We start from the raw sequence: 16,251 nt of genomic DNA, 5'->3' as shown, positions 1-16,251 counted from the left end.
ACCCAGGACACTACCCTCAGGAACGCCTGCCGAGATGGCCTGGAGCTGGGATGACTGAATTCAACAACCACAACCATTTTCCATGCGCTAGGTATGACTCCAAGCTGCAGAGAGTTTGTCCGCTGATACCCACTGATTCCAGCTTTTGTTGAGTCAAGAAAGCTGATTAAATTGATTCCTTTTAAAATACAAGTTCATTCAGATTTGTGAGAAATGGATCCACAAGGAAGAGATCCATTCCAAATGAACCAACCGAGGATATCAACGAATGAACAAGGGGAGTGTGTCGACTCCTCCTCACCATTTCAGGTATCCTGTCTGCAGCTGTAACAGGTAGAAAGTGAGGACTGCAGATGCTGGAGATCAGAGTCGAGAGTGTGGTGCCGGAAAAGCACAGCAGGTCAGGCAGCATCTGAGGAGCTAGGAGAATTGACATTTCGGACATATTCCTGATGATGGACCTCTGCCCGAAACGTTGATTCTCCTGCTTCTCGGATGCTGCCTGACCTGCTGCACTTTCCCAGCACCACACTTTGGAACTGTAACAGGCTGGGGATGTTCACTGGGGAACTGCTTGGTATAATTCACTTCAGCTTCAATCTCATAATCCTGGAATGGATCTTCAACCTCAGAAATAAAAGAGCTAAGTTAAATTGGTTAAATGGTCAAAATACTGAACGTAAGAAAGTGACTTTGGTAACATGCTGGTCCAGGTGTCACAGATTTCCCAATCAGTAGAGGGGAACTTTGAACTCAAGAGATTTAAAGGCCATTTTGAAAGAAGCAGTGAGGAAGGTTATTAAGGGTACAATGGGATCTTGATCAATTAGGCCAATGGGCTGAGGAGTGGCAGATGGAGTTGAATTTAAACAAACGCAAGGTCTTGTATTTTGGCAGGGCAAGCTAGGATGGGACTTATGCAGTTCATGGTCGGACCTGGGGGAGTGTTATTGAACAGAGAGACCTACGGGTGCAGGTGCATAGTTCCTTGAAAGTGCTGTCACAGGTAGATAGGATGGTGAAGAAGGCGTTTGGCATGCTTGCCTTCATTGTTCAGAGCATTGGGTAAAGGAGGTGGGATATTGGTTTGTGGCTATACAGGACATTGGTGAGGCTATGTTTGGAGTACTGCATACAGCTCTTGTCATCATGCTTTAGGAAGCATTATATTAAATTGAAAAAGGTACAGAAATGATTTACAAGGATATCTCTGAGACTGGAGGGCATGAGATATAAGGAGGGGTTAGATAAGCTGGGGCTTTTTTGTTTGGAGGGCAGGACGTTGAGGGGTAATCTTATGGAGGTTCATAAAATCATGAGGGGCATTGATGAGGTGGATAGCAAAGGTGCATTCCCCAGGGTAGGGGAGTTCAAAACTAGAGAGCATAAGTTTAAGGTGAGGGGGAAAGGCTTAAAAGGGACCTGAGGGACAACTTTTTCACACAAGTGGGTGGTGCATGTATGGATTAAGCTACCAAAGGTAGTGGCGGAGGTGGGTGCAGTTACAAAATTTACAAGGCATTGGGACAGGTACACAGACAGGAAAGATTTAGAGGGACAACAAACACATCGACTTGGACAACAGACACGTGTTATCAACAAATATATTGATTTGGACCCCATTTACGACACCTTGAGAAAAAGAACGGGTAATGACATCACCACACGAAATGACATCACCACACGAAATGACATCACCACACGAAACGACATAATCACAACAAATGACATCACCAACCCAAACAAACCCAAAGATATACATAGAAAGCAGGATCCATCTGCAGTGCTTTGTCTGGAGGCTCACTGAAGATACCACCTAGTGTGGTAACGAAATGACTGAAAATGAACCTTCCAGCTCAGCGAGCAAACTGACATCCAGATTTAGAGGGATATGGGCTGAATGCAAGCAAATAGGACTTGTTCAGTTTAGGGTACCTTTTTGGCATGGAATAGTTGGGCCAAAGGGTCTGATTCTGTGCTGTACGACTCGAAGCAAAAGTGTAACTTTGATGCTTGGATACTAAGATGAAAAGATATTGAATCAGTGCCACTTGAGATTAATTCACTGCTCCCAGCGCATGAACAGACAGATGGTGCAGAGTGAATATTGATCTCTGTAGCTGGTGGGTGACAGTTTTCTACTCTGGAAACTCTTTCCTGCTCTTCCTCTATCTGCAGAAGATGAGAGGCCTGGCTAGCTCTGAGACAAAAACTCTCTCCTGTCCAAAGTGATTTTCTTTTTCTCCTCTCACACACTTTCCTTTTAACCTTTCCCCAGACAGTTGGTTAACGTGTGGGTTCTTGCTCTAACCATATCAGGAATGTCTCCACTGGAGACAGTCCCCTGCCAGAGATAACAGACCTGTCTTGTGTTTTACAGCCAGCAAGTTGCTATGTAAGCTTTCTTCATAACATATACCATAATATTCAATAAATTTCTATGATTTGCAGGGATTTCACAATAATGCACACTAAAGTCTATATTACCACAGAGGTTCACATAGATAGGTTGTGTGTTGCTAAGTTCTAGATATACTTTCGGTTTGAGAAGGAAGACAAGGCTTCGGTTTAACATTTCAACTGAAAGATGGCCCTTCTCTCAGTGTTGCATTCTCTCAGTATTGTACATCCTCAGTAAATTATGTGCAACTTTCTGAAGGTCAGAAAGCTAGTTTGTGGAGGCAGGCTATCTGTGGCAATCTGTGTACCTGTCCCAATGCCTTGTAAATGCTGTTAACTGTACCTACCTCCACCACTACACTGCTAACACAAATAACTAGAGTAAAATAAACATGAGACCTTATCCCAGAGGCTTTATCATCTCAGAAAATCTATACACTGTGCAACTTCAGATGGATAGTGTTTTCTCCAGTGATCAGACTGAATGTGCATGTTATATTTCACAGCAACATTCCCACTCCCTGTGTCTGATTTAATACAGGGATGGGGTAATGTCCAAGTGTGGGAGGGAATACGTTGGAGATTTTGTGTTGAGTATCATTTTACCGATTGTCAGCCCCTCCTTATTTTCTGTCAGTGATTAATATGGTTCTAACATTTGTTTTTGAACAATGTCTTAATTACTGCAACAAAACAACAGAAACACTCTGGTCTGTATTTTATCAGAAATCAGCAAAGTATCAATTTCGGGGACTTGTAGGGAGAGTTTCCCGCTGTGAGCCCGAACAGGTTTCCTCCTGTTACTCTCCACTGCTCACCGCTATGGTGCCCTGCACACACTATCATCCACTCACTAATGGCAGATGGACTTGCTACTGCCAGGAACTCTGGGATGTGTGGCACCAATGCCAGTTTGAATGCCCAGCCCTGAATCCAGTCAAACGTGACCTGCCAGGCAATACGCTTCACGGTGCAAGAGGTCAGTAATCTATGGAAGCGGCCTCACATCGAGCTGTTCAACCAGCTAGTCAGGAGGTTAAACTGGGGAGTCTAAAGGGTGCACTACAACAGTGCAGTAATTCAGGACGAAATGCATTTTAAAAATGTATCAAACTCCAATTAGGGTCAGCACCAAAGTGAACTGATGCTGTAACTCCATACCCATGAAGACAGCATCAACCATGATCTTGGGTTCATGTGGCGCTACATGTAACCTCACCATATTGTTCTGTATTTGTAAACGCCTTCCCTTACTGTCTTGTTTTGAAACCAACACCTTGATAACTTGTTATGGTCTCTGTATCTTACTTAATTTATACAGTTTTGGATTGCTCGTTACTTTGGGAAGACCCTCAGCATGTGGCTCTAATACCTATCATTATTCCAGCTACTTGGTTTGTCTCCAGCACCATCTAATATTTAATTTTTTGTAATTATCTCTCTGCCTCAATTAATTGGATCATCCCTTGACTTGCTATCAGCTGTTGACACTTTACTCACACCATCTGACACTTTCAATCGTCTGTAGAGACTTGTTATTCAGCCTGGTGACACTCCACTCACACCATTTGTACGATCCTTTGATCTCCCAGCCTATGAATTCTGTGCCTGTGTGCTTCGGTTCACTCACCTGACGAATGAACAGCGCTCCAAAAGCTTTCAAATAAATCTTTTGGATTATAACCTGGTGTCATGTGACTGCTGACATTGATGCTATTAAACAGGGCTTTCAATCCTGCTTCGAATATGTCTGATACTTCATTTATAAAATCATAAGGGGTATAGATAGGGGGAATGGCAGGTGTTATTTCCCTAGGGTGAGGGATTTCAAGACTAGAGGGCATATTTTTAAGATGAGAGGAGAAAAATTTTAAAAAGACATGAAGGGCAACTTTTTTATACATAGAATGATTCGTGTGTGGAATTAACTTCCAAAGGAAGTAGTGGATGCAGGTTCAGTTACAACGTTTAAAAGACATTCAGATAAGTACATGAATATTTGGAGGGATATGGGCCAAATGCAGGGAAGTGGGACTGGCTTAGTTTGGGATTATGGTTAGCATGGACTGGTTAGATGAAAAGGTCTATTTTCATGCTACATAACTCTTTGACTCTATCTGTCTGTTGGCAAGTAATAACATCATCCACTTTATTCCCAATTTTGTACACAGTGTATTTACTTGTTCAGCTTCTGTGTTAATGTGTAGTTTAGAAGTTATTGTATTCCTCAATAATTGTTTTCTCAAGGATGTTCAACTTTATGTTCAGTTTGGTCCATCTCAGAAATTAAATCTTCCTCTGGTTGTAGGTTTGTTCGCTGAGCTCGTTCAGCAAGCAAACCTATATCTAGAACCTCAACCTGAGCTACAAATCTTCTCAAAATAAGCTAATGAAATCTTCCTAGCAATATATTTCTGAGGTGGCAGCTTCCTAGTGTGATTAGGAACTCCAATTGAGGTCAGTTCCATAGTGTACTGATATTGTAAAGCAGGACTGAAGAAATGAATCCAAAGTGGCCATGACAGAAAACTCACACATTCTAAAAGTGGAGAGAATGGGGAGATTTCAAACAAAGCCACTTAGAACAGATAACTGTTGGGTAATTTAAGAAGCATATGACTCTGGTCTAACACATTTTTTTTGAGAAGACAGGAAGAATGCAGTAGGAGTTATCACTTGGATTGGCAGCACGGGAAAACCCCATGGCAGCCACGAATGGGTGAAAGTCCTCCATTATGACAGCAACATGGGGAGAACTGCTACTACTGCGGAATAAACATCTTCAAAGATAATAAAAATATCTCATCACATGAGGAAGCGATGACCTCAGAAATCATATTGCTGGGAAGATTTGGATGGACCAAATTGAACACAAAGTTGAACATCCTGGAGAAGACAATTATTGAGGAACAACATACCTTCTAAACTGCAAAGTGCCTCAGAAGCTGAGCAAGTAAATACACTGCCTATAAAATTAGGAGTAAAGTGGATGAAGTTATTTTTCACTGAAAGACAAATGAAACATCAAACAAATTTGAAGCAGTATTAACGTTTTTGACAATTATTTTAATCTCACATCTAATAAAATTCAGGAAAGGCCATGATCTAGCAATTGTGTACAACATTCTGGTGAATTGAAATAAGATTTCTCTGAATTCAGAATTCATAAGAAAGCAGATTATTATAACCATTAACTGAAGAGTCTTTCTCAGATTAATTGTCGTCCAAAGAATTGTTAACTTGAGAGAAAACCATTTAGATGATGAGAGAAGCAACGGTTCAGCAACATAGCAGATCAATTCTAATGAGAAGATAAGGGAGATTTACAGTGTATATTCATTTTTTAAGGCATAAAACCATCAAAGACACACCAGAATGTTCAATTTTGTGTTCAATTTGGTCCATCCAAATTTTCCCAGGGTAGCGGAATGGATTTGGGTGGGCTACTCTTCAGAGAGTCAGTGTGGACTTGTTGGGCCAAAGGGCTTCTTTCCACACTGTAGATATTCTACAAAAAAGGTTTAACTGCATGCTATAGAGGGCATAGCACTTAATGTTACAGGTATGCTACAAGCAATGCTCCAACACAGATCATACCAATTACCTTTGAATGCTTCACCAGCAAGAATTCACACTCCTGAGGAGAGGGACATGTGCTGACCTCAATTGTGTTCAAAAGGTAAAAGAGGCTAAAAAAACAAAAGATTAAGGAAAAGTCTGTTGAAAATGTCACTGGGTTCCATAAGTTCACAGAGTAAAACCAAAAGTAGAATCTCCTGAGGTTAGTTGTATTGGAATAAAAAAAAGCCCATCTTGTCAGTGTGGTAGAAAGCAGTGACTAATCTGGTTTGGTTGACATGTTTTCCACTGCCATCAAGTGCGAATTGAGTCAGATTGCCACACTATACAATGAACAACTTCAAATTCTGAATTTAAGTGTGTCATCAGGAGCTGAGGTGAGACAAGGTCGAGCAATATGCATGTTCCAAAGAAGACTCCCCAACAATGAAAAACAGTATCACACCAGAACGAAGCTGCAGGAAGTACAACTGAGGAAATGAAGGACCTTGTGCCCCAGAGAGAGTCAGCACCTTCAGGAGGAGGAGGGGAGACCCCATTCCCCAGTGAGAATCACCTTCTTTAAAAGGGCAAGTGGATGTCTTGGAGACTTATGGGGTGAATCAATGTGACTGACTGCGTCGCTGTTGCCTGGTGAACCTCAGAGAGTGGAGCTTTAAAGCAGACCTGACTGCTCTGAGGCAGAGTGAGCAATGGCAACACAGACTCCTGTCAGCTGGGGCAGTGCCTACTTCCTCCCCTGCCAGCAACACAATAAAACACCCAGGATGGTCGTCCCCAAGGCAGCCTGGCAGAACACTGGCAGAACAGGAGGCCATTCAGCCCCTCGAACCTCCTGCCCCACTTTGTGAGATCTGACCCACAACTCGAGAGTAGCTGTTTGCTCAGACGACAATCTTCATTCAAACAGATTTGATTTTGAAAACAATCACATGAGGCTCTGCTCGGAGTTTAGTTTCTGAGCTGGTTTCTCAGAGATCCTCACAAACGGTGTTTGCATTGAAGTGCAGTTTTACGGAAGATGAGAGGGAATGCAAACCAGCAGGGGTTAAAGGCCAGAGATTCTGCCAGTTCCCTAAAGCTGCCTGGGTCTGTCCAGCAAACTGGAATCAGATGAGACCTATCTGCCAATAATTGCTTTGGCAGCTCCTGTCAGGGCAGAGCTATTCCTGAAGACTCGGCTCATAGTCTAGTCACACATCTGCTGCCCAGATGCGTCTTCAGTCAGTGCAGGCCTACCTGGGAATTCTCAGAGAGAGGAATTTTCCACTGGAATGAAGCTAATTGGCTTTCGCAAACGTGTAAATTGAATTCCTCTTCCAGACCGGTTGCTTGCTGCGGTTTCTTTTTATTGTCTCGGTATTTACCCCCTCCTCCTCAGCTGCGTCCCATTTGCCGTTTGATCCGGCCTCCTTTGTTATAAGTTTAAAAATGAAACGGGCTCAGAAGAAACAGACTGGACGCTTGACTTTCAACACCTGGCTGTGAGAAGCAGTCACATAAACACGACAGGGCTCTGAGGCCTCCCTAATGGGCCTCAGTAATGGGCCAGCCCCCAGTGAAACATCCAGAACTGTGGTGGAGTGATGCCAGTAGATGGGACAGACTGTAAGGAGGAGTGGGGAGGGACAGTAGATTGAGGTTGGGGAGGGACAGTGGATTGAGGTTGGGGAGTGTCAGTGGATTGAGGTGGAGAGGGTCAGTGGATTGAGTTGAGGAGGGACAGTGGATTGCGTTTGGGGGGGGACAGTGGATTGAGGGTGGGGAGGGATAGAGGATTGAGGTTGGGGAGGGACAGTGGATTGAGTTGAGGAGGGACAGTGGATTGCGTTTGGGGGGGGACAGTGGATTGAGTTGAGGAGTGACAGTGGATTGCGGTTGGGGAGGGACAGTGGATTGAGTTGCTGAGGAAGAGGGGTTGGGTCTCGAACCCCAATAAGCAGCACTCTGTCCCCCCCCTGTCCCCAATATGCACTTCACAAGAACAGAGCTTGAATTTAACAATCTGAGGCAACCCCAAACACTTTACAACCATTAGAGCACAGTGAAGGATTACTGAACTGTCATGACAGAGAGGGAGGCCATTTGGCCCATTGTGTCTGCACTGACTCTTCCACGAACCTTATGACTTATTGCCACTGCCTTGCCTTTTCCATAAGCTCCCTCTCATCAAAGGCTGATATCAATATGGGGGGGTTCAATGTTACATCTATCAGTCAGAACTTCCTTCAGATACCTAAAGATGAGAGTCTTCAATGACTGTGACATCTGTGCTGATATCACAATCCTAGTGTATAAGGCAGTCATCCTTCTAACTCTTCTGTATGGCTCTGAATCTTGGACTATGTATGGATCCCATCTCAATTTATGGATGCTGCTTGAAACAGATTTTCCACATCAGCGACAAGAACAGGCATACTGACGTTAGTGTCCTTGAAACAGCACTGCCATCAGAGTCATTGAAAACCAACTCCACAGGGCCAGCCACTTGTTTAGAATGCCTGAGTTCCAACTGCCAAAGAAAACCTCCACTCAGTTCAAAGAAGGCACGTGAAAAATAGAAGGACAAAGTGAGGACTGCAGAGGCTGGACGTCAGAGTCTAGAGTGTGGTACTGGAAAAGCACAGCAGGCCCGGCAGCAATCCGAGGAGCAGGAGAATCACGTGTCGGCATAAGCCCTTTATCAGGAATGAGGCTTGTTGTGGGCTGGGGTCTTTTTATTGGCAGTTTGAAATGGAGAGGTCAACGCCTGGAGGAGGAGTGCCTCATATCCCGCCTTGCCACCCTGCAACCACTCGGGATAATGTGGTTTAAACTGCTTCCTCATTTCCCCATCCCCCACATTATCCCAGTGCCAAGCCTCCAACTTGGCACCACCCTCCTGACCCGTCCATCACTCCCTCCTCTGACCTATTACCTTTGCCCTCACCTTCATCCACCTATCGCCTTCCCAGATCCCTCCTCCGAACCCCACCCACCCTCCCCATTTATCTCTCAGCCCTCGACCCATAAGCCTCATTCCTGATGATGGGCTTATGCCCGAAATGTCGATTTTCCTGCTCCTCGGATGCTGCCTGACCTGCTCTGCTTTTCCAGCACCACACTCTCGACTCAAAAGTAAGTGAAAGGACAAAGGAAGCGTTTCAAAGATTCTCTGAAGATCTCTGTTAAGAAATACAGCATAGACGTCAATGTGTGGGAGACTCTCATTCAGAACAAACTGACTTGGAGCAAGCTCCTGTGTGAAGGGAGACAATCCTTTGAGGAGACCTGTCTGCTGGAGGAAGTATGGAAAAGGAACCGGAGAAGGGAATGCCAGCGATCTTAAAGCCCAAGGATCAATTCCACCTCCCAGACCTACCTGCCAAATGTGTGGTCAGAGATGCAGCTCTTGGTTTGGGCTTATCAGTTATGGAAGGACCCATAGAGCCCATGATGAGTATGTCAGAATTTGTTTGGTAGACAATCAGATTTGTTCGCAAGTGATTGCCGAAGATGACAGATTGGCTGAGGGATATATACTGACCAGGACATTATGGAGTAAGGGGCTGACTCTATCTTTATTCTAAGAATAACTACAGAGTATTTGCATCAGGAGCTATCTCATAAATGATGTCCATTTATGGAACTGGAGCCTAATTTGGGTTTCAGAAAGATGCCGTCCCTTGTGTACAGTTTTGTTGAACAAATTTTGTGAATGTTTGCTCACCTGAGCACAGACTTCATTGGGAGCACTGTAGAACTATAAACGTAATTCATAGCTTGGAGCTTGTGTCTGAAGAAGGGGGAGACACAGTTTTAGTTTCATTTTTATAATTGGTCCTGTAAGCTTGGTGACAGGACATCTGGCTGTTTGTAGTCATGAACTTTCAATGAGGTTTAAAAATGAAGTGACGAGGCTTAGAAGTTTACTAAGAAAGAGATGGGTAGAACTATGTTGTTGCCTAGTGACAGGGGGTCCAGAATCACACAGAGAAAACCAGGAGTGAGTCAGTCAGTCAGTGTGTTCATGTGTGAGAGGCTGGTAAGCTTTTTGATCAGAATTCCCGCAAGACTGGACTCAAGGAATTTGTCTGCTCTGAAGTTAAACTAATAGTGAGTTTAATTTGTTTCAGTATCTCAGGGATAGATACAAACTGATGAAAAAACATGCAGTGAATGCATGGAAATTCACTGGAAGGAAACTGATTGCAATGAGTCTGCCTTCAGCATACCCCGGTGTGAAGATAATGACAAATCTTTGCTGGGGTTTTGCTGTTTGCAAGGATACTGCTCGGAAAAAGGAATGCTCAGAAATGTGAACCTAGTACATCCAATGAAATCTTTCCAATTATTTTATCTACTGTAACATAGCTCATGTTTAATTTTGTTCAATAAGTGCTGGCAAATGGGACGAGCTTAGGTTAGGATATCTGGTCGGCATGGACGAGTTGGACTAGGGTCTGTTTCCATGCTGCACATCTCTGTAACTCTATAAATGTAATATGCTTTGTGTTAAGAGACCCTTGTGGGTTCAGCCTGGGATCTGGTTGTCCCGTATTCGGATCAGCTAAAATGACAACAACGTAAGCAAACTTGCAAATGCATGAAGATAGATTAGGAGCAGGACTAAGCTATATAAGCCCTTGAGTGTGCCCTGCACTTCAGTTAAGACCCATCTAATTGCAGCCTGAACTCCACATTCTCACTTACTCTTTAAAACTTTTCACCCCCTTGCTTATTGAGACTCGATTGATCTTTGCCTTATATCTACTTAATATTTTTCTGTACCCAATGCCGTTTGAAGGAAAATGTTCCAATGACTTACGATCCTTTGATTGTAGAATAGACCAGATTTTGCTGCAGAGAATGCGAATGCCTCCTGTGATTTTCATCAAAATTGTGCCATTGAACCTTTTCCATCTACCCAAACAGGCAGATGGCATCTCTACCAAAGGATGGCAACTCCATCACTCCTTCACAGGTGTCACAGGACCCATAGCTCACAAATGGCAGAGATGGCATTAGCTTCTTTCATTTTGGGGATGGGGTTTCCTCTCTTGCCCTAACATTTTTGAGGCATTCTGTGAGGAATACCATCTGGATGCTGGATCCCATGGGGTTACTGTGGGCTGACGGCTGTGTAATGTTCAGTTGTTCTGTGTTAGATTATGTGTATCTGTTGACCGATCATATTCTCTGTACTCGAGTGCTCAAGCCTGAGTTCTGATTCAGGGAGAGGTAAGTAACCTGTAGAAAGAGCTGGAAGCTAGACTCGTAACATGGAGCAGACATTTGAAAGCATTGTTTGAAATCCAAACTCTCTCACACCCAGAACCAGTGTCTTCTCTGTGTCAATCTGAGATACTAAAAATTCATCAAGGTGGAGCCTCACTGGCTGGTGATGGTAGTGGAGAATCGGACTCTACAAGTCCCACAATTCCTCTGGGTTTGGAGATCAGTTTTGGTTGGCTCACAGCTCAATGGGATCTGGTGGAGTGAGGATTTTGGATGTGATGCCAGAGAGCCGGCAACAGATTAGTGGGAGCATGGGGAGATGTGGGGGAGCTCTTGACATGTTTAATTGTTTTTGCACCCTTAAAGGATTTTTTTTTACTCTATATGTGGAATAACAAAACAGGAACCTTTCAGTAATCCAGATTATCCTGCAGTACGTTAACAGCATCATTAAATGGTTCTCATGTACCCCTCAAGAGCTGTGCCTCTGTCTCTACAGACTGGTATACTCCAAGATCCAGGACTACAGGCTGAGGGAATGCACTAAAGATTGGGGAAGCTGCTGCCAGGGTGCAGTGATGAAAGCCCACTGTCTGAAGTCTTCCAGCTGAAGTTAATGGGAGTCTGTTCAGTTATTGAACCCTCCCAGTATCTCTGATGCGTGTAAATCTAGTCTTGTATGTATAAAAGATACCGTTTGTTTTTTGGGTAGAATCAAACTCCAATGTTTTTGTTTCCTTGACATGCTACAGTGCAGAACCAAACTGCGTTTGTGACTCTATATATGTTTTTTATGAATAAAGTATATTTTGAAATATATTTGAGAGGAGGTGAGGGGGATCTGCAGCTCCCTGCTTCACACATCTACAAGTCGCGCATCGTGATCCTGTGGACAGCAATAAGAATTCTTGTTGAAATGGGATCTCTAGATGTTGATTTTGTATAGAATATCCACAGTGCAGAGATCACAAAGGTTTGGTTCCGGAAGGAGAGTTGTTTGCAGCGCGCCCTGGACATGGGTGAATCACACATTCACAGGGGCAGAGAGTTCACGATGTTTGTGCATTGTTTCCAATCACACATTTTAAGCTAACAGCTGTATAGGAAAGGGAGATAAGGGGAAGAGGTGTCAGTGTCAAGCAGACAAAAAGAACAAGGCTTGCGGGCTGTTATTTCTAGATAAATACCTGCAGGAACAGCAGATGCAAACTATTTACGGGGTACATCCAGGGGAGTGTAAGTTACAAAGCAAAATACACCCAGGCTTGCAAATCAAACCTGTTTGTGCTTAGGCTTTTGATCTCTTGCCAAAGTGCCTTAACTCTCTATATTCTGTCCTGAATTCAAAGTGAGGAAGGATCTCCCTATTTCAGGGCCAGTAACATTGTGCTGTTCCTCATCTTCACAGCTACAAAAACAAACTATAATGAAGAAAAGAGAAAATACACACTCTTACACCCTTCAGGACCGGATTATAAGAATCCCGAATCTAAAACGGGTCAACAATTCATCAGCTAAAGGGAGAAGTTGTTGGCAAACGGATTCTGATTGGTAGAGGCACAGTTATGGAGAATGCACAAAGAAACAACATCCAATAAGATTTTATTTAGTTATAGAGTCATAGAATCATACAGCATGGAAACAGACCCTTCGGTCCAACCTGTTTGTTCCAACCAGACATCCCAATCTGACCTAGTCCCAGTTGCCAGCATTTGGTCCATATCCTTCTAAATCCTTCGTATCCATATACCCATCCAGATGCCTTTCAAATGTTGTAATTATTCCAGCCACAACCACCTCCTCAAGTAGCTTATTCCATACATGCACTCCACTCTGAATGAAAAAGTTACCCCTCGGGTCCTTTTAAAAATTTTCCCCTCTTATCTTAAACCTATGACCTCTAGTTTTGGACTCCCCCAGCATGGGGAAAAGGTCTTCACCTTATCTATGCCTTGGCTATTCACCTTATCTATGCCTGTCATGATTTTATAATCGTCTATAAAGTTAAGAAAATCCAATTTGTTTATTAATTCACAGGGTGAGGGTATCACTGGCTGGGCAGCATCTATTCTTGGGGGCAGTTAAGAGTCAACCACATTGCTGTGGGTCTGGAGTCACGTGTAGGCCAGACCAGGTAAGGATGACAGTTTCCTTCCCTAAAGGGCATTAGTGACCCAGATGGTTTTTTCTGACAATCAGCAGTAGCTCCATTGTCATCATTCGACTCTTCATTCCAGAGACTTTTAATTCCAGGATCTGCCATGGCAGGATTTGAATGCGGGTCCTCTGAATATTACTAGGCTGTCTGGATTAATGATCTAGCAAAATACCTAGCAAAATAGGTCATCACCTCCCAATGGATGTCTTGATTGGATTAGATTCTCTACAGTGTGGAAACAGGCCCTTCGGCCCAAAAAGTCCACACCGACCCTCCGAAGAGTAACCCACCCAGTCCTATTTCCGTCTGCCTAATGCACCTAACACTACGGGCAATTTAGCGTGGTCAATTCACCTGCCCTGCACATCTTTGGACTGTGGGAGGAAACCGGAGCACCAGGAAGAAACCTAGGCAGACACGGGGAGAATGTGCAAACTCCATACAGACAATAGCCCAAGGCTGGAATCGAACCAGGGTCCCTGGTGTTGTGAGGGTTGAGCCACCATGCTGCCCCGTGCCGTCTTCATCCGGTCTTATCAGGCAGAATAGTAACTGCAGGAGAAAGTGAAGAATGCAGAGGCTGGAGAGTCAGAGTCAAAAGGTATGGTGCTGGAAAAGCACAGCAGGTCAGGCAGCATCTGGGGAGCAGGAGAATCGACGTTTCGGGCATAAACCCTTCCTTAACTGTAGTCAACCAGACCTTGCCTGTGTCCAACAATTGAGTAATAATACCAATTGTGCTCAACATTAAACTACCAACCACTCTCAGAATTAGTTGGGCTCATAATGTGGGTCATCTACACTTGCTAGAAACCGCATGTACTTCCACACATTTCCCTGTCTTGTACAAACAAAAAGAACATGTCCACACATTGTACAATTATCGATGAAACAAAAGCTCAGGTTTCCCTTGAATTTAAGCCAAGGCTTGGAGGATAACTGTTTTCATTCTCACCCGCAATATCACTGTTTACAGCAATTTGTAAGTGATTGAAGCAAAATACTGCAGATGTTGGAAATCTGAGCTACAAAGAGAAAGTGCTGGAAATACCCAGCAGGTCTGGCAGCTGCTGTGGAAACTACAGGTCAAAGGTCAACCTTTATCTTACTTGCTCATAGGATGTGGGCACTGCGGGCTCAACCAGTACGTATCGTCCATCCTGAGTTAACCAGTTAACCACATTGCTGTCACACGTAGAGCAGACCAGGTAAGGATGGCAGATCTTCTCCCGTAAAAGACATTAGTGAACTGAATGAGTTTTGCGACAACCCACAGAGGCTGCGCAATTGCCATGTTTTGTTTATTGTTATGAAATTTTATTCATCTTCTGCCATGATAGGACGCAAATTCGTGTTCCCAAACATTAGCCGGGATTCTGGATTACTAACCCAGTGACATTAGCACCTCCCTTAAATGTTCAGTCAGTTTCTCACCCCATAGATGCTGAATATTTCAGCACGTTTTTGCCTTTTTATTTTCTCTTCATGCCTACTTGCTTTAGTTTTGGAATACTGCCTCCTCTCACTTGCCCACTTCGGAACATGAGAGTATAATCTAGACGATATGTCTCTGCAGTATTTTACACGGGATGTTAAACCCAGGCCCTGGATATTGCTACAATGGATTGTATGGGATTTTGGAAGAGGGTGGTACTACATCCCCAACCTCTTACCCATCAAGAGCCTTTATACCGTGATCCTCAATTCCTCCAACGTCAAAAGGAATTAAGCTGTCTGGCATTACGTGTTGCATTTTGCTATGTGTATAATGCTGTTATGTTTGGTTCCATGGAGACTGTATGATGATCACAAGCAGGGTTTGGGAATCTTGGACGGTGAGGACTAGCTAACATCCCAGTACAATCTAATAACTATTCCCACTAGGCACAGAGACATAACTTGGGCGGCAGGGTGGCACAGTGGTTAGCACTGCTGCCTCACAGCACCAGAGACCCGGGTTCAATTCCTGACTCAGGCGACTGACTGTGTGGAGTTTGCACATTGTCCCCGTGTCTGCGTGGGTTTTCTCCGGGTGCTCCAGTTTCCTCCCACAGCCCAAAGATGTGCAGGTTAGGTGAATTGGCCATGCTAAATTGCCCATAGTGTTAGGTGAAGGGGTAAATGTAGGGGAATGGGTCTGGGTGGGTTGTGCTTTGGCGGGTCGGTGTGGACTTGTTGGGCCGAAGGGCCTGTTTCCACACTGTAAGTCTAATCTAATCTAATAACTTCACCAGAAATGTCTTCTCAATTCCATATGATCTGACAACACCCAGTGTCACTGATGATACAACCCAGTTGTTGACACAGAGCTCTCAACCCTTTCAACTACAACAATGTTCAATAATACATAACACCTTTCACCACCTCAGTTACTGAGGTCAATTTGTAATGCAGTCACTGTTGTAATGTAGGAAACATGAGCATCAACTTACATACAACAAGTTCCTACAAACAACAAAGCAATAATGACAAGATAATCTGTTTCAGTGACGCTGATTTGGGGATAAATATAACAAAAGTCCTTGTACTACAATGTGACAGTGAGGATCCTCAGTGTAATTCTTTACAATGAAGAAATGCAACATATCAGTGTAATCTAGAAAATCCACTGTGCCTCAGATTAATCCACTAAAGATGCCCCATTCCTCAACATAATCCAACATAGCGAAGACCCGCACCATGCCTCCGAGAAATCCACTTGAGTGAACACCCACTGTACCACAGTGTAATCCACTATTGTGAAGGTCCACCCTACCTCAGTGTAATTCCAAAGGGTAGAAGGTGGTTCTGAGGGTTGTAGAAGAGCCTCCTAACTTACCAACAATCATATTTGAACTCAGTGTGGAAACAGGCCATTGGCCCAATCCGTCCACATTGACCCTCCAAACAGTAACCCT

Source organism: Hemiscyllium ocellatum, chromosome 29 (genome assembly GCF_020745735.1).
Source record: "Hemiscyllium ocellatum isolate sHemOce1 chromosome 29, sHemOce1.pat.X.cur, whole genome shotgun sequence".
Taxonomy (NCBI): domain Eukaryota; kingdom Metazoa; phylum Chordata; class Chondrichthyes; order Orectolobiformes; family Hemiscylliidae; genus Hemiscyllium; species Hemiscyllium ocellatum.
Note: the sequence above shows the minus strand (reverse complement) of the source record.